The sequence below is a fragment of the Mobula hypostoma genome, chromosome 2, assembly GCF_963921235.1.
Source record: "Mobula hypostoma chromosome 2, sMobHyp1.1, whole genome shotgun sequence".
Taxonomy (NCBI): Eukaryota; Metazoa; Chordata; class Chondrichthyes; order Myliobatiformes; family Myliobatidae; genus Mobula; species Mobula hypostoma.
In genome coordinates, this window is record NC_086098.1 from 222,668,689 (window position 1) to 222,695,772 (window position 27,084).

Below are 27,084 nucleotides of genomic sequence, written 5' to 3' on the forward strand. Positions count from 1 at the left end.
CAATGTTCCCTCTAATTATTTTTACAGCTGTGCAGACCAGCTATTGCTCTGAGCAGGGAATTTTTTTTTTTACACCGCCTGAAAAGTGCGCAGCACTTTAAATACTGTATGCATATTACGGCACCGGCACTCAATGGGCCGTCGGTTTATTGACAATGAGGTACTGACTTCCATTCTGTATTTATTGTTACAACTTAAAACAGTGTTGTAACTTGAAAACTGAATGTAAATACATTGAAGCTCTATAATATTTCAAAGTAAAGGTTGTGGTATGTTTATCATTTAGAACATTTATGGATTATATTTATTAATACATAATTACAGGGTATTTCACAATTATATGAATATAGATTTCAAAATTATATTAACATTATATATAAGAGGGAAGAGTAATTCCAGGCTAATACTATTTTGTCTTACAAGTGCCTTTCTGTAAGCATATATCAATGAGGAATCAAATGACTTCCAGCAAATTTAACTCTTTCCTTACACTTCTATGTGGTAATTAAATAAAGGGCAAGTAACTGATCCTAAATGCAGCACTTTTCATCATGCCCATTACAATTTGTTTGCCTTTTATTAGTGCAGCATGACCAATTCTCCTTTGAGGATTCATCATTCTATTTCAAATCAAATGCAAGTTTAATTATCATTCAACCATACATGAATACAGCCCAATGAAACAGAGTTCCTCTGGGGCCAAGGTGCAAAACAAACACAGCACATTTAATATAGTGAGCTAAAAAACATATGTATAGCCTAAGTCCCTGAGTGATATGCCCCACAAATTGATGGTGCAGTTCTCAGCAGTGCACTGACAAACATGCACACACAATCCAGTCTGTCATTCCACACTGGAGGGCAGCACTGACAGGAGAGGCCAGTCCCCAACTGAGAATAGAAGCCACTCTATGCCACCTCTGATGTCTCTTCTCCTGCACTGGAGCAGGTAAGCTGGTGGCTTGAGGTCTAGTCCTTGCTACAGCCAGGGCCACACAGCTCCCCCCGTCTGTTGTGTCACCAAACAAGGGAAATAGGCCTGTGTCATCTTACATTATCAATGTCCAACAGGGTCTTGCACTCACAAGAGAAACATTCAAGACAGTCACCCAAGGTTACGGCCATGTCTAGGTAAGGAGGGGTTGATTGGCAGATGGAGTCAGGTGGGGGAAGGAAGGGTGGAGGCTGGGAAGTCCATTTCTCTCCATGGATGCTACCTAACTTAGAGTTCCTGAGCCTGTTTATTTTGCTCCAATGCCAGCTGTCTCTTACGTCTACATTACAATTTGGGCAGTAGTGGAAAGATTGAGAATGAATATAGCGAGGAAGAATGGGTGTCATTAGTCTACAAGTGAAGTGATTAATCACTTTGGGAGTCAGAAATAGATTTGAATTTACTACGTGGGAGAGATCACAGATACAATTTTGTCACAACAGCTTTGAAAATAACTACCAGAGGGGGAGGAAGCAATATTAATTTTTATCTGACATGAGTAGAGGGCATTGGGTATGTTGGGGAAGATAAAATACCATGGTCAGCAATTCTGTGGGAATGGAGCTGACAAAGAAGCTTAGCTCTTAGAAAGAGTACAACATGATCAGGGATGGAGTAAGGATGGGGCTTTGCCTCAAACTTAAATTCATGAGTTATGAGAAGCGAGGGTAACAGTGGGGGTTGAACAGTTTCTGAAAGAAAATGAAAATAAAAAAAGCACAGATGCTGAAAACTTAAAGTAAAAACATATAATGCTAGCAACACACATCAAAGTTGCTGGTGAACGCAGCAGGCCAGGCAGCATCTATAGGAAGAGGCGCAGTCGACGTTTCAGGCCGAGACCCTTCGTCCTGATGAAGGGTCTCGGCCTGAAACGTCGACTGCGCCTCTTCCTATAGATGCTGCCTGGCCTGCTGCGTTCACCAGCAACTTTGATGTGTGTTGCTTGAATTTCCAGCATCTGCAGAATTCCTGTTGTTTAATGCTAGCAAACTCAGCAGGTCAGACTACATCCGTGGGAAGAGAAACAGAGCTAAGGTTTCAGTTTAAACACCCAGGGTAACAAAGGGGCTTTGACTCCAAACGTTAACTCTGTTGTTCTTTTCACAGATAATGGCCTAACCTGCCGAGTATTGCCAGCACTTTGAGATTGAATAGAGATAGAATATCTGTTTTTATCCTGATAAAAGATCATGGACCTAAAACATTAATTATTTCTCCACAGATGCTGCCTGACCTATTGAGTATCTCCAGTATTTTCTGTTTATATGTCTTAACCATGAAGCTGAAGAAATGCAATTAATCCCTTGCACTTAAGGTGACAGTAAAGAGGCCGGAGAAACACAGGTGAACATTTCATTCAGGATAACAGAGAGCAATATCCTGGTACAGCAGACAGAATAACTGCAAGCAATGTCCCAGATAATCTTATGAAGAAATGAGGATGCTCCTAGCCAGATCATCTTCTCCAATAGGCAACAAACCCTTAGTCAAATTTCCTAGCTACAATAGAAAGGTCTACCTGCAAAAGGATGTGCTACCAAACAATAAAGACAGTATATAATGTGAGAGAGGGCAGATAATCTGGTTGTAGCATTTGGGAGTTGAGGAAAGTTATTAAAAACCATGGCAACCACGTCTGCAGTGTGTCTACAGTTCAAGTATTGGGGCTGATAAACTAGGGTGCAAGATGTGTATAATAATAATAATAATATAGCAATAGGAAATATTAAGACGGCGATACAAGAGACTGCAGGTACAGGAATCTGGAGAACCTCAGTGTGTCATCTGCACCTATGGTGGGAAATGGACAGTCAACATATCAGGTCAAGACCTTTCAACTAGATTGAAAGACAGGGGAGATAGCCAATTTAAAAGGTGGAGGGAAGGGATAGAGCAAGAGCTTGTAGGTGATAGTTGGATCCAGTTGCAGAGAGTGATAGGCAGATGGGAGAGGGGGTAGATTGGAAACAAGTCAGAAACTGGGAGGTGAAGGGCTAGAGACAACGGAATCTGACAGGAGAGGAAAGTGGAGCATGGAATAAAGGAAGGAAGGTGAAGAGAGGAACTAATAGAAGTATGTGAGTGATGAGCAGATAGAGAGGATGGGGATGGGGAAAGAGATATGGTGATGGGAGCCAGGTTAATCAGGAAGTGAAAGAAAAGTAAAAAGGGACAGAGGAGGAGCAGTTACCAGAAATTAGAGAATTGAAATATTACCTGGATATTTTCTTCTAAAAGGGGCTCACTTCATCTTAGATGAAGTAGTGTAGGAAGTCAGACAAAGGGGACAGAAAGGTGTGACCACAAGTGATGCTGGCAGTGTTACAGATACTTCAACCATTATCTTTGTCCAATACGTGTAAGACTGGCAGAGAGCAGGGTATTGCTCATGACTTAAAACTTCAATCCAATCTGCCACCTGTCTAGCCTATTTGGATTTACCATGCTTGATTAATACAACTACTTTACCATCTCATTTATACAGCTTGTTGAGTTTATAAACAAATGTACTCCCAAAATAGTTGGCCATAATGCACCCTCTTTTCACCTACCACTTTTTAGTCACTTTTCATTTGCCTTCCTTATTCTATCTTTGTGCTCTTCATTCTGTCGTATTTTACACATCAAATTTAACTAGACCTCATCCTGCTATCATTGGTTGCATCAATGGGATTTAAAGAATCTATTCATTCTGATATCTCAAAGTTGTCCTTATAATTTGGAGGATCAGGAGACAGAGAATAGGTGAGCTGGAAACCAGAGGTCAGCATTATGTCAAATAGTAAAATTCACTGTTCATATCATTGGGTTGTAGACTAGCCAGGCTGAATATTAAGCATTGATCCTGTAGTTTACATCGGGCCTCGCCCTGGGAATGGAGAAGGCTGAGGACAGGTTGATGTCAGAAGCTTGGGATGGCTGTTGTGGAAAGAGTGCAAATTGGTTACCTGATTTATGCTTGGTCTCATCATAGAAACATAGAAAACATACAGCACAATACAGGCCCTTTGGCCCACAAAGCTGTGCCAAACATGTCCCTACCTTAGAACTACCTAGGCTTTACCCATAGCTCTCTATTTTTCTAAGCACCATGTAGCCATCTAGGAGTCTCTTAAAAGACCCTATCATTTCCGCCTCCACCACCGCTGCTGGCAGCCCATTCCACGCACTCACCACTCTCTGCATAAATAAAAACTTACCCCTGACATCTCCTCTGTACCTACTTCCAAGCACCTTAAAACTATGCCCTTTAGTGCTAGCCAATTCAGCCCTGGGGAAAAGCCTCTGACTATCCACACAATCAATACCTCTCATTATCTTGTACACCTCTATCAAGTCACCTCTCATCCTCCGTTGCTCCAAGGAGAAAAGGCTGAGTTCATTCAACCTATTCTCATAAGCCATGCTCCCCAATCCAGGCAACAAGCTTGTAAATCTCCTCTGCACCCTTTCTATAGTTTCCATGTCCTTCCTGTAGTGAGGTGACCAGAATTGAGCACAGTACTCCAAGTGGGGTCTGACCAGGGTCCTATATAGCTGCAACATTACCTCTCTGCTCTTAAATTCAATCCCATGATTGATGAAGACCAATGCACCGTATGCCTTCTTAACCTATGGACTCGGACCCCAAGATTGCTCTGATCTTCCACACTGCCAAGAGTCTTATCATTTATACTATATTCTGCCATCATATTTGACCTACCACAATGAACCACCTCACACCTATCTGGGTTGAACTCCTCTGCCACTTCTCAGCCCAATTTTGCATCCTATCAATGTCCCGTTGTAACCTCTGATAGCCCTCCACACTATCCACAACACACCCAACCTTTGTGTCATCAATGAATAGAAAGCCACATCAAGTGCATCGAATGCAGTAGACAAGTTTGGAGAAGGTGCACATGAATCTTTGCCTCAGCTAGACAAATGGTAGGAAGAGGGGTGTAAGAATAAGTGTTGCACTTCTTTGGTTAAAGAGAATAATGCCGGGGTCAGAAGGGCTGAATAGAGATGGACTAGTCCCTGTGGAAGATGGAAAGTGGTGGGGAGGAGAAGGTTTGGTAGTGTGATCTCATTACAGCTGGAGGAAATTACAAAGGATGATGCATTGTATGCAGAGACTCTGGGTGAAAGGTGAGAATCAGGGGAACCCTATCTCTTGTGTCTGGAGGAAGCTGGGATGAAAGCAAAGTCCAAAAAAAAAGAGAAAATGTGGGTAAGGGCTCCATCAACCAGAGCAGAAGGGAAGCAACCTATCATGAAAAACGGAACACATTTCAGCTATATTGGAATGGAAGGCAGATATAGAGGAGACAGTGAAATTGGGAGAAAGAGATGGCATCCTTACAAGAGTCTAGGTAACTGTTTTATTTGTGATTATAGTAAATATTAAGGAGTAGCTTGCCTTCTGATACAGAGACAGAGGCAATCCAGAAATGGGAGAGGTAATCCAATTAGTGCAGTCCATTCCACTGCCAGTCCTAATGCAGGGTTTCAACCTGAAATGTCAACTGTTCTTCCCCCACCTCCTCAGATGCTAGTCAATCCATTGAGTTCCTCCAGAAGATTGTATGTCTTTTGTGTACCCTTGTAAATGTTGAGTTATCAGTACCACTCTTTCCCTGGAAACTGTTTGAAACTCAATGATTATTTCCAGATTGGTAACCTCTCAATTTCTCACTTGTCTCATTCATCTGCTGTGGAAATCCTTATCTATGTCTTTCCAATTTGTAACTCAGTTATTCTAAAACACACCTAGGCAGCATCCCTTGGTCTATACTCTACAGGTTTGAGGTGACCAAATATACTATCTATGCCCTAACACATACCATGATTTAAAAAGTGAGCGGGGCCAATTGTAACTCTGCGGAGCTTGAGATCGGGCAAGATGTTGCTTCTGCTATGCACTAGATTTAAAAAGTGAGTGGGGCCTATCTGTGGATATCTCCTGATAACTACATCAGCAGGAAGTGCAATCAGTTGTTGCAGCTTCTTACAAACTGCAGGAAAATGGAGCTGGAGCTGAATGATCTTTGGATCAATCAGGAGGAGAGGTAGATTGACCGAAGATACAAGGAGGTAGTTACACTTAATGTGCACAACTTGGGGTAACTTTATAACCTTCAGGAGAGGGAAAGGGGAAAGGCAGCCAACGCAGGATACCCCTTTGGCTGTTTTCTTCAATATATTGGTTTGAATACTATTGGGGCTATGACCTAGCAGTCAAATCTCTGGTACTGAGTCATGTTCTGTGACTCAGAAGGGAAGTGAGTGAGGGAGAGAGAAAATGTGAGTAGTGATAAGGGATTCATTGTTTAAGAGAACAGACAGGAGGTTCTGTTGATGAAAACAAGATTCTCAGATGGTGTGTTACCTCCGAGATGCTGGGGTCAGGGACATCTTGTTCATAGCACTTTTAAGGTGGAGGGTGAGCAGCTCGAGGTCGTGGTCCACGTTGATAGGCAAGAAGGGTTATGAGTTCCTAAAAAGTGAGCCCAGTGAGTTAGATGTGAAGGACAGAATCTTCAAGGTGGTGGGCTCAGGATTGCTACCCATGCCATGTGCTAATGAAACTATAAGCAGTAAGAAAATACTTTTTAACAAGTGGCTAAGGAGATGGTGTAGGAGGGAGGGTTTCAGATTTTTGAATCATTGGGCTCATTTCCAGGGGAAGTGGGACCTGTACAAATGGGACTATTGCACCCGCACTGGTTAGGAAGGAGGAGGAGAGGTATTAAAAGGTATAGGCAGCAAGGAACAAATGAGGTGCTTAAGGAGTATAAGAAATGCAAGAGAACACTTAAGAGGGAAATCAGGAGGGCTATAAGAAGGCATGAGGTTGCTCTGGCAGTCAAGGTGAAAGGGAATCCCATGGGCTTCTACAGATTATTAAGATCAAAAGGATAGCAACGGTCAAAATTAGTCCACTTGAAGATCGATCAGTGCCGTCATCTATGCATGCAGCAAAAGAGATGGGGAAGATCTTAAATGAATTTTTTTGCATCTATATTTATTTATTCGTGAGACAGACACAGAGTCTATAGAACGAGGAAAAACAGTAGGGAGATCATGAACAGTATCCAGATTAAAGAAGAGGAGGTGTTTGCTCGAACCAGGAGGGAGAATACGTCCCCAGGACCTGACAAGATGATCCCTTGGATTTTGTGGGAGGCTCAAGCAAAAATTGCAGTAGTTCTGACAAAGGTACTTAAAACAGCCTTAGCCACAGGTGAGGTGCTACAGGAGTGGAAGATAGCTAATGCAGAGTGTGCTAGTGAGAAAGAGATCAAACAGTATAAAGGGGATAAATCTGAAATGTTAATATTGCAATGTTACCAGTAAGAAATGTTGGTTTCTTTGATCCCTGCCTCCAATTCTCGTTGAAGGCACTCAGGCACCTTCACCCTTACACCTAGAGGAGGAAAAGAAACAGAGTTGGTCAGTTTTAAGGGATGGCTCTTAAAGACCCATCAAAACCCATCTCCTTGATCAAACTTTTGGTATCTTTGTATATTGGCGAAAAAAATGATCATGCTTTTGACTTCTTGGAGTCATTTTGCTATGTTAAAATAGAGAGTATTAAAATAAGTTAGTATTGTTGAATTTTGAGCTTTAGTTTCCTATTCTTCCTGGCCTTTAATACTTTTGTTTATTTGCATAATTCTCTGAGCATTACTCTTACTATAAATTAATTGGCTTTGCTCACACCCTTAATTCTACTCCACTTTGTCCTTTAATCCCATTTTACTTGACCTTCCTCCATATTCTCAATTTCTAAATCATACTCTACATTACCTCTTGCCCCTTCCTGTAACTCTCTTCTACATTTCTAAAATATTCTTTAATCCATTTAATAATAAGAAAGAGAAACTGAAATAGATTCATTCCGTTCAACCATTCAAAGTTCAAAATTCAAATGCTTGGAGTAAATTTTATTATCAGAGTACATACATATGTCACCGCATACAACCCTGAGATTCATTTTCCTGTAGGCATTCTCAGCAAATCTATAGAATAGTAACTATAATAGGATCAATGAAAGATCAACTAGAGTACACAAAATGACAACTGCAAATATAAAATAAATAGCAAAACAAAAACAAGAACATGAAATAACAAGATAAAAAGTCCTTAAAGCGAGACCATTCAATTGGACCAAGGCTACTGCTCTATCTCCTCCTCATTACACAACTCCAAATCTGTCTGGCCTCTTATTCTCATTACTTTTCTCAGATACAATATTAATAAAAATATTGAAAGATGAAGAGTATAAATTGCATAAATACAAATACAAAATTCATAAGGATACAAGTAATACGATTACATTACATTTAAATCACAGTAATATGATCACAGTATCCCATAAAGTCTGGGGAAAGGAGACTTTCCCAGTCTCCTTTAATTGAGATTTTAAAAAATCTCTAATCTGTAAGTATCGAGAAAAGTGGGTACAGGTATTTGAAAGGTTAAATTTCGTTGAAAGTTGCACAAAAGAAGAGAGATTCCCTCCATCAAACAAATCCTGAAATCATTTAATACCCAATCTATCCCATTCTTTAAAAGATAAGTCAATTAAAGATTATTTTAAAAAACAATTAGAAAAGATGGGACTCAAGAGGGAGAATCTCAATAAACCAAAATGTTTTCTAAACTGTAACCAAGTCCTCAAAGTATGTTTGACCACCGTCAAATCAGTTAGTTTATTTAAAGATAAAGGAAGCGAGGAAGAGGGAGAATTTCAATAAACCAAAATGTTTTCTAAACTGTAACCAAGTCCTCAAAGTATGTTTGACCACCGTCAAATCAGTTAGTTTACTTAAAGATAAAGGAAGCGAGGATCCAAGTAAAGAAATAATGGAAAATTTCATAACAGAGTTGACTTCCAAAGAAACCCATATAGGGCACTTCTCATGGTTAATGTAATATATCCAGAACGTAATATTTCGTATATTAAGTGCCCACTAATATAACCTAAAATTGGGTAAGGCAAAGCCTCCATTCTGTTTGGTTTTGTGAAGGTGAGCTTTATTTATACGAGGATTTTTATTCTTCCATATATAGGAAGAAAGAATTGAATCCAGAAAGTCAAAAAAGATTTAGGAGTATATAAAAACAGGCACAGCTTGAAAAAGGTATATAAATTAGGTAAGATATTCATTTTAATAGAATTAATTCGGCCAATCAGTGATAAAGAGAGAGGCGACCAATTAGAAAGTGTTTTTTTAAACATAATTCACTAAAGTTAAAACATTTTCCTTAAATAAATCTTTATAATTCTTAGTAATTGTTACTCCTAAATACGTAAATTGTTTTCTTAAAATTTTAAAAGGAAGGTTAATATCAGTTGGTATTAAATTGTTTAAAGGAAATAGTTCACTCTTATGTAAATGTAATGTATATCCCGAGAACTGACTAAAATTAGTCAGTAAGCGGAACACAAATGGTAAAGAGGTTGTAACATTAGATATAAAAAGCAATGTCATCAGCATACAGCGACACTTTATGGATAGTACCTCTCCTTAAAATACCAGTAATCTCTTTAGACTCTCGAAAAGCAATTGCTAAGGGTTCTAATACCAAATCAGAAAGCAGGGGGCTCAAAGGACAACCTTGTCTAGTTCCACGTTGGAGCTTAAAGGGTTTAGAATTCTGAAGATTAGTAAGAACCTGAGTGGAGGGAGATAAATAAAGTAATTTAATCCAATGAATAAAATTAGGTCCAAAATTAAATTTTTCTAAGGATGTAAATAGATAATTCCATTCAACTCTGTCAAAGGCCTTCTCCGCATCCAAAGTTATCACACATTCTGATATCTCCTTAGATGGAGAATGCATAACATTTAACAAACGCCATATATTAAAAAGGGAATATCGATTTTTAATAAGTCCTGTCGCATCATCCGAAACTATAGAAAATATAATATTTTCAAGTCTGCGAGCCAACACTTTAGATAAAATTTTAGTATCAAAATTGAGTAAAGAGATAGGTCTATACAAAGAACATTCAGTAGGATTCTTATTCTTTTTGAGAATAAGCGAAATGGAAGCTTCATAAAAAGACTGCGGTAATCTTCCTACCTTAAAGGAATCTGTAAGGGTAGAACATAAGTGTTGTATAAGCAAGGAGGAAAAAGCCTTATAAAACTCTCCAGAGAATCCATTGGGTCCTGGGGCTTTCCCAGAATACAATTCTCGCATAGCCTGAGCAATTTCCTCCTGGGGAAATGGGTTGATCCAATTGCCTACGATTATCTATCGAAAGATTGGGAATATTTAATTGATCTAAAAAAAATCATTGCAATATTATCATTAACAGAGTCAGAACTATACAATTTGGAATAAAATTCCCTAAAAGTGTCATTAATTTCAAAGTGGTCAGTTGTCATATCCCCATTAATTTTACGTATTTCTTTAATTTGCTGCTTGGCTATAAATGGCTTCAATTGATTAGCCAGTAGCTTACCAGTTTTATCTCAGCGAATATAAAATTGACTTCTATCTTTTAAAAGCTAGCTTTCAATTGGATACGTTAAAAGAAGATCATATTTAGTTTTGGTTTCAATACGTCTCTTATATGTTTCAGGATCAGGTACCGAAGCATACTTATGGTCCAGTTGTTTTAACCAATTAGCTAGTTCGTTTCTCTCTTTGTTAGCTTTTTTAATGATGTTTACAGTATAAGAAATAATTTGACCCCGGATATATGCTTTAAAAGTATCCCATATCATAAGACTAGACGTCTCTTCCAACGTATTTTCTTCAAAAAAAAGAGTAATTTGATTCTCCATAAATTTTTTAAAATCCTCATCGGATAACAGAGTTAAATTAAATCACCAAAATCTACTCACAAGGATAAGATCAGGGAGATTTAAAGATAGAAGTACAGGAGAGTGGTCAGAAATAGCAATCTCTTTATATTCAATCTATCGAACCAATGGAATCATTTGGCTTTCAATAAAAAAAAATCAATCCTGGTATAAGAATGATGGACATGAGAGAGAAAAAGAATACTCCCTGTCCGTCGGATGAAGAAAACGCCAAGCATCAACTAAATCACATTTAGTTAGAAAGGATTGGATAAACAAAGCTGATTTATTAAGTGTGGCTGGTTTGACAGACGAGCGATCTAATACTGGATCTAACCAGCAGTTAAAATCTCCCCCCATCACAAGAGTTTAAGTACACAAATCTGGCAAAAACGAAAATAGTCATTCAAAAATTCCTGGATTGTCTACGTTGGGGGCATATACATTAGCAAAAACAATCAATTTACTGTCTAAACTCCCTGATACAATAACAAATCAACCATTAGGATCCGAAACAACTTTATGCTGAACAAAGGAAACTGTATTATCTACAAAAATCGAAATTCCATGTGATTTTGCATTAAACAAAGAATGGAATTACATCCCTTCCACCGAGTAAAAAAATGTAAGCTATCACAGCTGCGTATGTGCGTTTCTTGTAAGAAAATCATGGGTGCTTTAAATTTTTTAATATAAGCAAACACTTTGTTCCATTTAATGGGGTGATTCAGCCCTTTCACATTCAAACTAAATAAGTTAATATTTCAAACCATTTTAAATACAAATCATTATGTAATTAAAAGATCTGGATATGTTATTAAAACTAGAAAGCAAACCGTAAGGTAAGATAGTCAAACAGGCAATCATATAATCAACCCAACACAGCTCCCAGAGAGAAATAGGCCCTAGGCCCTAGTCTCTCTCCCACCCAAAGCCAAAAAGCTGACCAATAGACAGTCAGCAAGCTAACAACTAAGTTCCCTCCCAAAAAAATCCTGTTGACAGAAACTCCAGTCTTTCAAGGTCAAGTATGTCCCTACCAAGACACAACATAAAAAGAAAAATTAGATTAGATTAGATTAGATTAACTCAGTATTCCAAAATACAAAAGGATCAGTTTAAACATTCAAAGAAAGCTATATTAAAATAAAGCCTCAAAAAGGGATATTATAAAAAAGTGTCAAAAGACAATATATGAACAGCCAAAACGTAAGCTTATTGAAACCTTATTTCAAATTCATATTAACAGAGGAGAAAATTGATCAAATAAGAAATATAACAGTTTTAAAACTCATCCTTCAAAAACACTTCTGCGTCTTCAACCGACGATTCTTTTTCACAATCCATTCTTCAAAACAATACTTAGACAGGTGGGAAATCGAAGGGATAGTCTAATTTAAATCCTTTATTATAAAGTTCCGACATAACTTCTTTATATTTCATACGATCAGCCATAACTTCAGGCGAATAATCTTCCACAAATCTGACCTTGTAACCATGGAAATCGATCATTCCTTGTCGACGGGGATGGCGAATTAAAAGGTCCTTAATACAAAATTCATGAAAACTTAGAATGACCGACCTGGGTCTCGATGCCGACGGCAATGGCTTCGAGCTTCGGGTCAGAAGTGAACAGAACAAGGAATAGCTGTTTCAGGAAGTTTGCAAAGAACTTCGTAGGGTCAGCACCTTCAATTGATTCTTCAAGACCCAGAATTCGCAAGTTACTTCTCCTGTTTCTATTTTCTAGACTGATAATCCTTTTCATCATTTTTTCATTGGATAAGGATAACTCTTCGCAGAGTTTAAATGTATCTTCAAGATCCTCTTCAAGTGTCACCAGCTTTGCAGTATTTTCCTGAATTTGGTTCTCATGTTCAGTTAGAGTTTGTTGAACTGTATCCAATTTGCCATTAAGTCGTTGAAATTCCTAGGAAAATTCCAATTTTTGTCGTATAAAGAAGTCACTGATTAATCCCCAGTCACCTTGAATTCAATCTTCTATTTCTCTTTCTTTTGCAGAAGCTTTTGTTCCTTTCCCAGCCATAGTAGAGCAGTATTAAAGTATTATAATAAGATTTCAAAAAAAAACTGGTAGGAGACAATAAAGTAAATAGGGTAGGAGCAATCTAAAACGATGTTACTCCATCAGCTGCCAACAGGGCTGTCCTCAGATATTCTAAAATTATCCTCAATAAAGAATGCATGTGGTTAAAGTTCAAAGTTCATTTATTATCAAAGTATGTATATATTATACAACCTTGAGATTTGTCTCCTAAACAAGAAACACAAAGAGAACCCATTTTTAAAAATAAAGACCAATAAAACGCAGAGAGAGAGAGAGAGAGAGAGAGAGAGAGAAATAACAAATTGTGCAAACAATAAAAGCAAGCAAACAGCATTCAGAATGAAATGAAATGAAATTCATAGATATGAAGCCCAGAGCAGCTGAAGCAGGCCCACAGCCTCAGTGCAGCGAAGAGCGGTGCAAACATCACGCAGCAGAGAGCAGAACCAGCCTGACTCTTGCTTCCAATCCCAACACCCTGCCTTTTTCAATCCATCCGGCCCAGCATTCAAATCATCCAAACATCGGGCTCATTCTGATCTTTAGGACCTGGGCCCTATTGCATTGATATGCTCCGAGCCTGCTCTCATCACGTTTTGGCCCATATCTGACCTTTCCAAATCAGCCTGGCGCTTAGATCGATCAGGTGTTGCTCTCAGTTTAGCTGTACAGGCTCTGAAATTCCTCTGTGCCAATTTTTCTATACTTCATACGCCCTGACTCCGTCTTGAACATGTATCAACCCTGCTCCAACCACTTCCTCTTGAAGATATCCCGACTTTGCATTGCACCCGCATATTTCAAACTTCAAGTCAGCCTCACTTTATCTCACCTCTTCATTGTTTGCAGTGATCTTCTACCATAATTTTTTTTACATAAATGATGTGATCTGTGTGCCACTTCATGGAAAATAAAAGTTATGAAAATTTTTTGAAATTATACTTTAAATCATTCATCTGAAGCTCCTTTCTAGTCATTTAATCTAATAATTGATAATCCTGCCACGCGATAATTATACTAATATCAGCATAGTTATCATTGCCTAGAAGTTCAATTTCACCCATTTTTGTTGTAGTAAATGGCCACTGTTTTGCCTTGATGCCATTTCCAATGTCACAAAGAAAAACTGAAACATGTTCACTTTAAGAAATCATTTTCATAGTCTTTTTTTGTGCCATACTCCGCCAGAGCCTCAGCGACCACTTTTTCAAGTGGTTGTCTTGGAGGAAAGATTCTGTGAGTGGTCCCCCACGTCCTTCTCACAGTGCAGTCTTTTTTTTTTATGAGGCCGAGTTGCGAGCTCGACACTCAACCTGGCACAGATGGAAAGCGTGCCCAGAAGCGGCCCGACTGGGTTTGAACTCGGGAACCTTCGCTCCGGAGTCTGGTGCTGAAGTCACTGCGCCATCAGCCAGTCTTTTCATAGTTTACTTCCTTCTAAAAGCAGAAAATTATGAAATGTGTTACAAGAGATGCCAATTATAGCAAGCTGCTGTCTAACCTGTGAATTGTTAAGATGCATCTCTGTTGTGGCCATACATATTTTCATTGTTTTTCCATGTAGTAATTACATATAAAAAGAATTTTGCATTGATGACACAATCATGTGTATATAATACAGCAGTTAAATGAACACACAAAAGCAAGCAGGTCCATTTTAAGGTTCTAGTTTTGCAATAGATAAAGGTGATTTATTTAGTTTGCGATAGGTATCTCAAAGGTGTTAAAACATGCATCATGGATGTTTCTGGTAAGCTTGTAAATACATATGAAAAGTAATGTAAAGCTAATTTCCTGTACAAAAGGTATGATTCAAAATTACCAATTAGGTAGCTACAGACAGATGATAGTTGCATCACATGGCAAGAACAGTTTAGAAAAATGAACAATGATACAATTATAAAAGCTGAGAAGTCATTTTGCGGGTGTATAAAACTGGTAAAGCTTCGGTTAGACCAAATTTAGAATTTCAAGTGCAATTCTGGTCTCCACACTACAGGAAGGGTATAGGGGCTTTGGAGAGGGTAAAAAAGATGTTTATCAGGATGAACTATATTTGCTATAAGGAGAGGTAGGACAAACTGGGATGTTTATCTGGATTTCCAAAAGTTAAGAGGCAACATGATATAAGCAAGGAATGAGAGGCATAGATAGAGTAAACAGACCCAAGAGATTCTGCAGACGCTGGAAACCCAGAGCAACACATATAAAATGCTGGAGGAGCTCGGCAGGTCAGGCAACACTTATGAAAAGGTACAAACAATCAACATTTCGAGTCAAGATTGGAAAGGGAGGGCGAAGAAGCCAGAATAAGAAAATGGGGGGCGGGTAGGGGAAGGCAAGCAAAAAGGTAATAGGTTAAGCCAAGTGGATGAAGGAGAGGTGATGAAATGAGAAAGCTGGGAGGTGATAGGTAGAAAAGATAGCCTCGCAAACTGATGATGTGTTGAGAAGCCCCTTCACAAAGACAGGTGTTCCAGACAATGAACCATAGTTTGCGGCAGAACAGTTTCAGTCATTCTTAAAATGAATGGAATAAGAAATATTATATCCGTATTATATCACCCAGCTACAAATAACTTGCGGAAAGGTTTGTCCAGAGTGCAAAGAATGCACTGTGAGCAAATTTAGCAGAACAAATTATACTAACGCTGAACCAGAAGCTTGTCAATTTCTTCCTGCATATCGCAATGCAACACACTCCACAACCAAAAACTCACCAGCTAAGCTGTTCCTGGAACGTTCCTTGTGTTCGCACTTGGATCTCCCCAAACCAAATCTCAGAAGGAGTATGCAGGACAAAAAGCTGAGACAAACTGAAAGCTTCTCAAACAAGGAGGTTCAATGTTTCACTTCTGGACAAGTAGTCCTGGCGAGTAACTACAGAGATAATCAAAAGTGGGTACTGGAAAAGATTAAGGACAGAACTGGACAACTCTTCTACACAGTGGAGATTGTATCTGATATCATCTGGAGGCAACACACTGATCATTTGAGGAGAGCAGAGTCAATTGTTAGAGAAGAAAGGTGGCTACCAGTGTCAGAATCACTTCCTGCAGTCTGAGTCAACTCCTACAGCCACCATGAAGAAAACCCCAGAACCTGAGATTGTTTCACAGCCACAAGTCTCACCTACTAAGCAGAGTGATCCCCACTGTTAGGAAAAATATTATCCCACAAGAGTAAGAAATCCTTCACAGTGATTAAATCTTTAGATCTGGTGGGACAATTTAAAAATTGACTATGCTGTGGATGTCTGTATATATTATATAATATACTGAGTATATACTGCAATTGATATGCTTTCTACACTGAGTTGGAGTTTATAGCTAAGCAGGGAAGAATGTTGTGTATTTAATATTTAAGTAGTACTTGTGTAATCTTGTAAATATATTGTTTAAGCATTCTTTGTTGTTTACATTTAACCGTGATGAATTATATAAAAATACATGAATTGCATACATGATACGTACACGCCTCACTTAAAGTAACAATGAAGCAAAACTCGCATCTTTCAGCTCTTGTTTTCCTTTGAATTAGTTTAATGTTTTGAAGTTCCAAAACATAATAAAACCTATATTCCAAAAGTGATTTATATTGCAAGAGGTGAAATTTACTGGATTATATTAGGTTCCAGACTAGTATTTTGGTACAGTACCATAACTCAAAAACAGGCACCTGATCAGGTACAGTATTAATTTTTAGGCTATGTTATTAATAATTTTTAATCAGCACTGTGGTTTATGAACTAAAATGCATTTATTATTACCCACCATATAATCCATACATTAATACAATTTAAAAATAACTTTCACATATAGAACATAAGGGGTGCTAATCCCACCTGTAAGACAATTTTAAAGATTGACCGGTTTCTCAAGCACCAAACCTCTAATCTTGACAGTGGTAATCTGCTTTTGGTGAGCAGTTCTAAGCTGCAGTAATCGATTTTCAAAATCTTTTCTCAGAAATTTAACAAGGTAGGATAAAAATAGCAACACATGTCAGGGATTCTGATGGCACAGAGGCATATTTTATATACTAGTTTATTGCCTTTCTGTGAACTGAACATTACAGACGTAACTTCCTGGTAAAGTCTGAGGGACATTGGTACAGCTATCAAATTTGATCATCAGCATAGCTTTTTCCCAACTGCTCCTATGATCTAATGGCAGAATGGCCTAATTCTGCTCCAATGTCTTGTGGTCTAAATTTAGCTATATTGTGTGGCCTTTCTTTTTGCTTTTATCCTATCTTTGACATCCTTTGTCAGCCATGCTTGCCTCATCCTCCCTTTAGAATGCTTCATCTTCTTGGGATGAACCAATTCTGCCCCATTCAAATTACTCCCAGAAACTCCAGCTATTGCTGCTTTGCCATCATCCATGCTTGTGTCCCTTTCCAATTGCCTTTGGCCAGCACATCACTGATGCCTCTGTAGTTCCCTTTACTCCACAACATACTGATGTATCTGATTTTAGCTTCTCCCTCTCAAACTGCAGAGTGAATTCTTCATATTATGTTGACCACCTGTTAAGTGTTCTTTTACTTTAAGCTCCCTAATCAAATCTGGTTCATTACACAACACCCAATCCAGAACTTTTTCCCTTGTGGGCTCAACCACAAGCTGCTCTAAAAAGTAACCTTGGAGGTATTCCACAAATTCCATCTCTTGGGATCCAGTACCAAACAGATTTTCCCAATCTACCTGCATATTGAAATCCCATAACCGTCATAATATTGCCTTTCTCCGCCTTTGTAATTTGTATTCTGCATCCTAGCCACTGTTTGGAAGCCTGCATTTAATTCCCATCAGGGTCTTTTTACCCTTGCAGTTTCTTCACTCTACCCACAAGGATTCTACATCTTCCGATTACTTCTTTCTAAGGATTTGATTGCAATTTTTACCAACAGAGCCATTCCACCCTTTTATAGTTGAAGAGATGGCCTAAACCAATTAAGGATATTTAACCGTAAGCATTTCTGACATGGGTGGTATGGCTTTGGTTCGCAGTGTTTCACTCTGGGTAAAACCATATCATACTAGCTGGCTGATGGACAATGCAAACATAATTAAAGTGGGAGCAGAAATGTAATTATTCTGGAAAAGAGCTGCTGATTGATAAAATAGAAAACAAATGTCACTCTATTGACAGGAGATATCAACTAACCGTACATTGTTCTGTAAGAAAGTGGCAGAGAATTGTGACATCCTCAAAGCCTCCAGCCAACAGTGGAAATCAGAATAATAATGGCTGTGTAGCTCTAGTGTAGACACCATAAATTGTTTTAAATGAAAATTCTGAACCCTGCATTATGGAATCATATTTAGTGAACTTCCAGTTCCATTGTGGAAATGATATCCTCAAGGCTTTATTCAAAGCTGCATGAAATTTGGAACTGAATTTCCCACACCACCAGACATGTCACAAAGGCTTTCAGACAGATAAAACAAAGCAAATATGTCCAATAACATGATTTTTAAGGAGGGAAAAAACAATTCCAATTGAGATTAGAGACAGAATTGGTTGCATGTCAGCCCTAGCAGGGTTTGCAGGCTATTACTTCCTACAAAGTGAAACCCAACATCATTAATGACTGTGATGCTTTACTCCCCGATGAGCTTAACACCTTTTATGCATGCTTTGAAAGGGAGAATAAAACTACACGTGTGCGAATCCCTGCAGCATCTGGTAACCCAGTGATCTCTGTCTTGGAGGCTGACATCATAACATCTTTCAACAGGGTGAATCCTCGCAAGGTGTCAGGCCCTGATGGTGTACCTGGTAGGGTTCTGAAAACCTGAGCCAGCCAACTTGTGGAAGTATTCAAGGACATCTTCAATCTCTCACTGCTGCAGTCGGAGGTTCCCACCTGCTCCAAATGGGTGAAAATCATACCAGTGCCCAATAAGAGCAGGGTGAGCTGCTTCAGTTACTATTGCATAATGGCACTCACATCTACTGTGATGAAGTGCTTTGAGTTGTCAGCCATGGCTAGAATCAACTCCTGCTTAAGCAAGAACCTGGACTCGCTACAATTTGCCTATTGCCGCAATAGGTCTACAGTGGATGCAATCTTACTGGTTCTCCATTTGGCCTTGGATCATCTGGATAATAGTAATACCTATACCCAGCTGCTGTTTATTGATTACCACTCAGTGTTCAACACAATCACACCTTCAGTTGTAATCTACAAGTCTGAAAGCCTGGGCCTGGGCCTCTGCAACTGCATTCTTGACTTCCTCATTGTGAGATCACAGTCTGTGCAGATTGGATATAACATTCCCTCTTCACTGACAATCAACACTGGAATACCTCAAGGAAGTGTGTCTAGCCCTCTGCTTTATTCTCTCTACACCCACGACTATGTGGCTAAGCGCAACTCAAACACCATCTGTAAGTGTGACAAGGGACCTAGGCAAGGATGGTTACGACAGTACTGAAGAATCCAAGACTAGAATAGAGACACGATACGAGAATGAAACGATGCTAAACGAGAATCTTTGAACCTGGTTGATAGGTCAGAACAAAATTGAACCAGTTAAAGAAAAGAGACCACCTGGTCTACCTGGAATTCAGTCTTTTGGCCTCCTGAATATAAGCCAGATTTTTGTAGTCTATTCATACAATAAAAGGGTTTTGGTCCCCTCAAGCCAGTGACGTCATACGGTGATTCTCTGTTCCTTCCAGTTCACTGAAGGGTTATGCTTGGACAGCCAAAAGTGACCAATAATGTGACTTTTAAAACCAATTGGCTGCACCAGTGATGATTTGGTGTGTCATATTAAAGGGGGTGAATACTTATGCAATCAATTAGTGTTTTATATTTGTAATTAATTTAGATCACTTTGTAGCGATCTGTTTTCACTTTGACACAAAGAGTCTTTTTCTTTGTCATAAAAAGCCAAATTAAATCCACTGTGATTCAGTGTTGTACAATAATTTGGGTAACCTGGGGAAAAATACACTTGCAGGACAACAAGTACTTTTTTGGGTCTCTAATTCCTTTATCTGTTTTAGATGTTAAAACATCTAAAACAGATAAAGGAATTAGAGACCTGAAAAAATATTCGTAGAAATAGAGTATCAAAATAAAAACGACGAAATGGATTTTTAAAAAAAGTTACTGCTGTTACAATCTCAGCTTAATTTCCGTCCATATGCAGTATGAAAATAAATAAAATATACAAAACCAATACGGTAGGTGCAATTCTAAAAAAATACTAACAACACTAGAATCCCGCCATTCCTGTACCTTATAACACAACATCAGAAATATGAATAAATACATCTCATCTTAACTAAGAGATATACTCACTTTGGCACACATGTGCTTAACTTCCAAACACATAAAGGCTAGACCCTGAAATGAGTTCTCGCTCACGCTACGTAAACAGAGATTAACACATTCACATTACTCCGTTACATTCACATTCAGTCATGAAAAAATAAAGAAAGTCAAAAAATAAACTTCTACAATATATTGCCTTGGAGTTTAAATTACTGAAAAGACTAACCCAGTAGGCCAATAAGAAACTTCGCAAAACCACGCTTATCCAGCACTGATACCTTACTCACGAAAATTTTAAGTATCCACATGTAAAACACGTCAAATTACCAATATTCTAGGTTTACAAACAAGTGTAAATGAATTTACATGGATATTATCACGGATAACATAATATAAACCAATGTAAAAGTGTACAACAAAGCATATAAATGAAAATTTACAAGGATGCCAGGTCTGGAGCACCTGAATAAAGATTGGACTTTATTCTTTGATATGTAGAAGATTGAGAGGAGTTTTGATAGAGGTATACAAAATTATGAGGGGTATAGATAGGATACACGCAAGCAGACGTTTTCCACTGAGGTTGAGTGGGACTACGCCGGAGGTCATGGGTTAAGGGTGAAAGGTGAAAAGTCTAAGGTAAACATGAGGGAAAACATCTCCACTCAGAAGGTGGTGAGAGTGTGGAATGAGCTGCTAGCACAAATGATGCATGCAAGCCTGGTTTCAATGCTTAAGAGAAGTTTGGATAGGTACATGGATGGTCGGGTAAGGGCGGCTAGGGTCCTGGTGCAGATCGATGGGAGTAGGCAGTTTAAATGGTTCAACACAGAGTAGATGGGTTGAAGGGCCTGTTTCTGTACTGTACTTTTCTGTGACTCTATGACTCTATATCTCACCACAACTAGCACAGATGATGGTGATTGGGAGGGATGCAAAGAATAACAAGGTGACAAAACAGGTCGTACAAGCCACAAGTAGAGGAAGAATGAAAAAGAGTTTAGACATAGACATAGACATATAGAATAGTACAGCACAGTACAGGCCCTTCAACCCACAATGTTGTGCCGACCCTCAAACCCTGCCTCCCATATAAGCCCCCACCTTAGATTCCTCCATATGCCTGTCTAGCAGTCTCTTAAGCTTCACTAGTGTATCTGCCTCCACCACTGACTCAGGCAGTGCATTCCACACACCAACCACTCTCTGAGTAAAAAACCTTCCTCTAATATCCCCCTTGAACTTCCCACCCCTTACCTTAAAGCCATGTCCTCTTGTATTGAGCAGTGGTGCCCTGGGGAAGAGGCGCTGGCTATCCACTCTATCTATTCCTCTTATTATCTTGTACACCTCTATCATGTCTCCTCTCATCCTCCTTCTCTCCAAAGAGTAAAGCCCTAGCTCCCTTAATCTCTGATCATAATGCATACTTTCTAAACCAGGCAGCATCCTGGTAAATCTCCTCTGTACCCTTTCCAAAGCTTCCACATCCTTCCTATAGTGCGGTGACCAGAACTGGACACAGTACTCCAAGTGTGGCCTAACCAGAGTTTTATAGAGCTGCATCATTACATCGCGACTCTTAAACTCTGTCTCTCAACTTATGAAAGCTAACACCCCATAAGCTTTCTTAACTATCCTATCCACCTGTGAGGCAACTTTCAGGGATCTGTGGACATGTACCCCGAGATCCTTCTGCTCCTCCACACTACCAAGTATCCTGCCATTTACTTTGTACTCTGCCTTGGAGTTTGTCCTTCCAAAGTGTACCACCTCACACTTCTCTGGGTTGAACTCCATCTGCCACTTCTCAGCCCACTTCTGCATCCTATCAACGTCTCTCTGCATTCTTTGACAATCCTCTACACTATCTACAACACCACCAACCTTTGTGTCGTCTGCAAACTTGCCAACCCACCCTTCTACCCCCACATCCAGGTCGTTAATAAAAATCACGAAAAGTAGAGGTCCCAGAACAGATCCTTGTGGGACACCACTAGTCACAATCCTCCAATCTGAATGTACTCCCTCCACCACCACCCTCTGCCTTCTGCAGGCAAGCCAATTCTGAATCCACCTGGCCAAACTTCCCTGGATCCCATGCCTTCTAACTTTCTGAATAAGCCTACCGGGTGGAACCTTGTCAAATGCCTTACTAAAATCCATAAAGATCACATCCACTGCACTACCCTCATCTATATGCCTGGTCACCTCCTCAAAGAACTCTATCAGGCTTGTTAGACACGATCTGCCCTTCACAAAGCCATGCTGACTGTCCCCGATCAGGCCATGATTCTCTAAATGCCTATAGATCCTATCTCTAAGAATCTTTTCCAACAGCTTTCCCACCACAGACGTAAGGCTCACTGGTCTATAATTACCCGGACTATCCCTACCACCTTTTTTGAACAAGGGAACAACATTCGCCTCCCTCCAATCCTCCGGTACCATTCCCATGGACAACGAGGACATAAAGATCCTAGCCAGAGGCTCAGCAATCTCTTCTCTCGCCTTGTGGAGCAGCCTGGGGAATATTCCGTCAGGCCCCGGGGATTTATCTGTCCTAATGTATTTTAACAACTCCAGCACCTCCTCTCCCTTAATATCAACATGCTCCAGAACATCAACCTCATTCATATTGTCCTCACCATCATCAAGTTCCCTCTCATTGGTGAATACCGAAGAGAAGTATTCATTGAGGACTTCGCTCACTTCCACAGCCTCCAGGCACATCTTCCCACCTTTATCTCTAATCGGTCCTACCTTCACTCCTGTCATCCTTTTTTTCTTCACATAACTGAAGAATGCCTTGGGGTTTTCCTTTACCCTACTCGCCAAGGCCTTCTCATGCCCCCTTCTTGCTCTTCTCAGACCTTTCTTAAGCTCCTTTCTTGCTTCCCTATATTCCTCAATAGACCCATTTGATCCTTGCTTCCTAAACCTCATGTATGCTGCCTTCTTCCACCTGACTAGGTTTTCCACCTCACTTGTCACCCATGGTTCCTTCACCCTACCATTCTTTATCTTCCTCATCGGGACAAATTTATCCCTTACATCCCGCAAGAGATCTCTAAACATCGACCACATGTCCATAGTACATTTCCCTGCAAAAACACCATCCCAATTCACACCCGCAAGTTCTAGCCTTATAGCCTCATAATTTGCCTTTCCCCAATTAAAAATTTTCCTGTCCTCTTTGATTCTATCCTTTTCCATGATAATGATAAAGGCCAGGGAGCGGTGGTCACTGTCCCCCAGATGCTCACCCACTGAGAGATCTGTGACCTGACCCGGTTTATTACCTAGTACTAGATCTAGTATGGCATTTCCCCTGGTCGGCCTGTCCACATACTGTGACAGGAATCCATCCTGGACACACTTAACAAATTCTGCCCCATCTAAACCCTTGGAACTAATCAGGTGCCAATCAATATTAGGGAAGTTAAAGTCACCCATGATAACAACCCTGTTATTTTTGCACCTTTCCAAAATCTGCCTCCCAATCTGCTCCTCTGTATCTCTGCTGCTACCAGGGGGCCTATAGAATACCCCCAGTAGAGTAACTGCTCCCTTCCTGTTCCTGACTTCCACCCATATTGACTCAAAAGAGGATCCTGCTACATTACCCACCCTTTCTGTAGCCTTTAATAGTATCCCTGACCAGTAATGCCACCCCTCCTCCCCTTTTTCCTCCCTCTCTACCCCTTTTAAAGCACTGAAATCCAGGAATATTGAGAATCCATTCCTGCCCTGGTGCCAGCCAAGTCTCTGTAATGGCCACTACATCATAATTCCATGTATGTATCCAAGCTCTCAGTTCATCATCTTTGTTCCTGATGCTTCTTGCATTGAGGTACACACATTTCAGCCCTTCCACCTTACTGTCTTTACACCGTTTATTCTGCTTCTCTTTCCTCAAAGCCTCTCTGTATGTTAGATCTGGCTTTACTCCATGCACTTCTTTCACTGCTCTATCGCTCCGGGTCCCATGCCCCTCGCAAATTAGTTTAAACCCTCCCGAACCATGCTAGCAAACCTACCTGCAAGGATATTGCTCCCCCTCGAGTTCAGGTGCAACCCATCCAACCTGTACAGGTCCCACCTTCCCCAGAAGAGATCCCAATGATCTAAAAATCTAAAACCCTGCTCCCTGCACCAACTCCTCAGCCACGCATTCAACTGCCATCTCCTCCAATTCTTACCATCTCTGTCATGCAGCACTGGCAGCAATCCTGAGAAAGTGACCCTTGAGGTCCTGTTCTTCAGCCTTCTGCCTAATTCCCGAAACTCACACTTCAGGACCTCATCCCTCTTCCTGCCTATGTCGTTGGTCCCAACATGTACCACGACTTCTGGTTGCTTTCCCTCTCGTACCAGGATGTCGTGCACCTGGTCAGAGACATCCCGGACCCTGGCACCCGGGAGGCAACAAACCATGCAGGTGTCCTTCTCACGTCCACAAAATCTCCTGTCTGCTCCCCTGACTATAGAGTCTCCAATGACGACAGCTCTCCTCTTCTCCGTCCCACACTTCTGCACCACCGGGTCAGACTCAGTGCCAGAGGCCCTGCCACCGTGGCTCACACCTGGTCGGTCATCCCCGCCAACAGTATCCAGGACGGTAAACTTATTATTCAGGGGAATGGCTACAGGGGTGCTCTGCACTACCTGTATGCTCACCTTCGCTTTCCCCCCTCTGACTGTCACCCAACGACCTGCTTCCGACAATGTATATCAAAATAAAAGATTTTTCTTACGTAAAAATAATCATCAGGAAGAATAGACTGTTCAAAACTAAGAAGTAGGATTGTAAATTAAAAGAACATAGTGAATGAACTACTCTGCATCTCTGTTTTACATTAGAAAAAGGGTAAAAGCATGCTGGCCATCCCAAGGATACTAACATTGAATTAGAGATTGGGCAACAACAACATTAATATAATTCAAATAATGCTGATGATTAAAGTAATGCAACTGAATTTTTAAGGCCAGGGAATGTTGTAAATGCCTCTTTAAATTCTACCTAAATGTTCTTAATTGAGAAACCATTCCTTTAGTTTCAAATTTTGTGCTTTCTTAAAAATGTGGATTATAATCTGCTTATACATTATAGGCAGAAACTTCCTTGAGTCTATAATTTAAAATAGGGTGTCTAAACACGTTGAAAAATTTCCACCTGATCAAAAAGGCATCATGGATTTGTAAGGCAGAGATATTGCCTAACAACCTCAATTGTAGTTTTTGAGGCTGTATATATGTTAGTTAATGCGAAATTTCTATGAATGTTATTTGTACAGATATCTGGAAGGCATTTGATTTAAATTAAAGCTAGAAGGCTACTACTCAAAGCTTATGGAATAGGTTAGGAATTTGGGAGAATGGCAGAACACAGAAAGAAGGGAAAGTGGACAAGTGCATGACCAATTCCCTGTGAAGATATTGGCTGTGTTGACAATTATTTCCCATATTTATCCATAACTAATCCTGTGGCTATCAATCCTATAATTTAGATTACAGGATTGGTAGCTACACATCCATGTCTCACAGTGACAAAAGGTCAGTACCATTGTAGGCAATGTAAATGCAAGCATTAAGTTTTATAACCATATAACCATATAACAATTACAGCATGGAAACAGGCCATCTTGGCCCTTCTAGTCCGTGCCGAACTCTTACTCTCACCTAGTCCCACCAACCTGCACTCAGCCCATAACCCTCCATTCCTTTCCTGTCCATATAGCTGTCCAATTTAACTTTAAACGACCACATTGAACCTGCCTCAACCACTTCTGCTGGAAGCTCGTTCCACACAGCTACCACTCTCTGAGTAAAGAACTTTTCCTCATGTTACCCCCTAAACTTTTGCCCTTTAACTCACAACTCATGTCCTCTTGTTTGAATCTCCCCCACTCTCAATGGAGAAAGCCTATCCACGTCAACTCTATCTATCCCCCTCATAATTTTAAATACCTCTATAAAGCCCCCCTCAACCTTCTACGTTCCAAAGAATAAAGACCCAACTTATTCAACCTTTCTCTGTAACTTAGGTGATGAAACCCAGGTAACATTCTAGTAAATCTTCTCTGTACTCTATTTTGTTGACATCTTTCCTATAATTCGGTGACCAAAACTGTACACAATACTCCAAATTTGACCTCACCAATGCCTTGTACAATTTCAACATTACATCCCAACTCCTATACTCAATGCTCTGATTTATAAAGGCCAGCATACCAAAAGCTTTCTTCACCACCCTAGCCACATGAGATTCCACCTTCAGGGAACTATGCACCATTATTCCTAGATCCCTCTGTTCTACTGCATTCTTCAATGCCCTACCATTTGCCATGTATGTCCTATTTTGATTAGTCCTACCAAAATGTAGCACCTCACATTTATCAGCATTAAACTCCATCCGCCATTTTTCAGCCCACTCTTCTAACTGGCCTAAATCTCTCTGCAAGCTTTGAAAAGCTACTTCATTATCCACAACTCCACCTATCTTAGTATCATCTGCATAATTACTCACCCAATTTACCACCCCATCATCCAGATCATTAATGTATATGACAAACAACATTGGACCCAGTACAGATCCCCGAGGCACACCACTAGTCACCGGCCTCCAATCTGACAAACAGTTATCCACCACTACTCTCTGGCGTCTCCTATCCAGCCACTGCTGAATCCATTTTATTACTTCAATATCAATACCTAACGATTGAACCTTCCTAACCTTCTGTGTGGAACCTTGTCAAAGGCCTTACTGAAGTCCATATAGACAACATCCACCACTTTACCTTTGTCAACTTTCCTAGTAACCTCTTCAAAAAATTCAATAAGATTTGTCAAACATGACCTTCCACACACAAATCCATGTTGACTGTTCCTAATCAGACTCTGTCTATCCAGATAATTAT

General features: G+C 39.9%; 1 long non-coding RNA gene across 1 annotated transcript in view; it reads right to left on the reverse strand.

The window, feature by feature from the left end:
• LOC134342877 (uncharacterized) overlaps nucleotides 1–27,084 on the reverse strand; it is a 73,415-nt gene that overhangs the window by 31,159 nt on the left and 15,172 nt on the right. The window contains exon 2 of the long non-coding RNA XR_010017132.1: nucleotides 7,334–7,409. This is a non-coding gene — a long non-coding RNA (uncharacterized LOC134342877). The remainder of the gene's footprint in view (nucleotides 1–7,333; nucleotides 7,410–27,084) is intronic.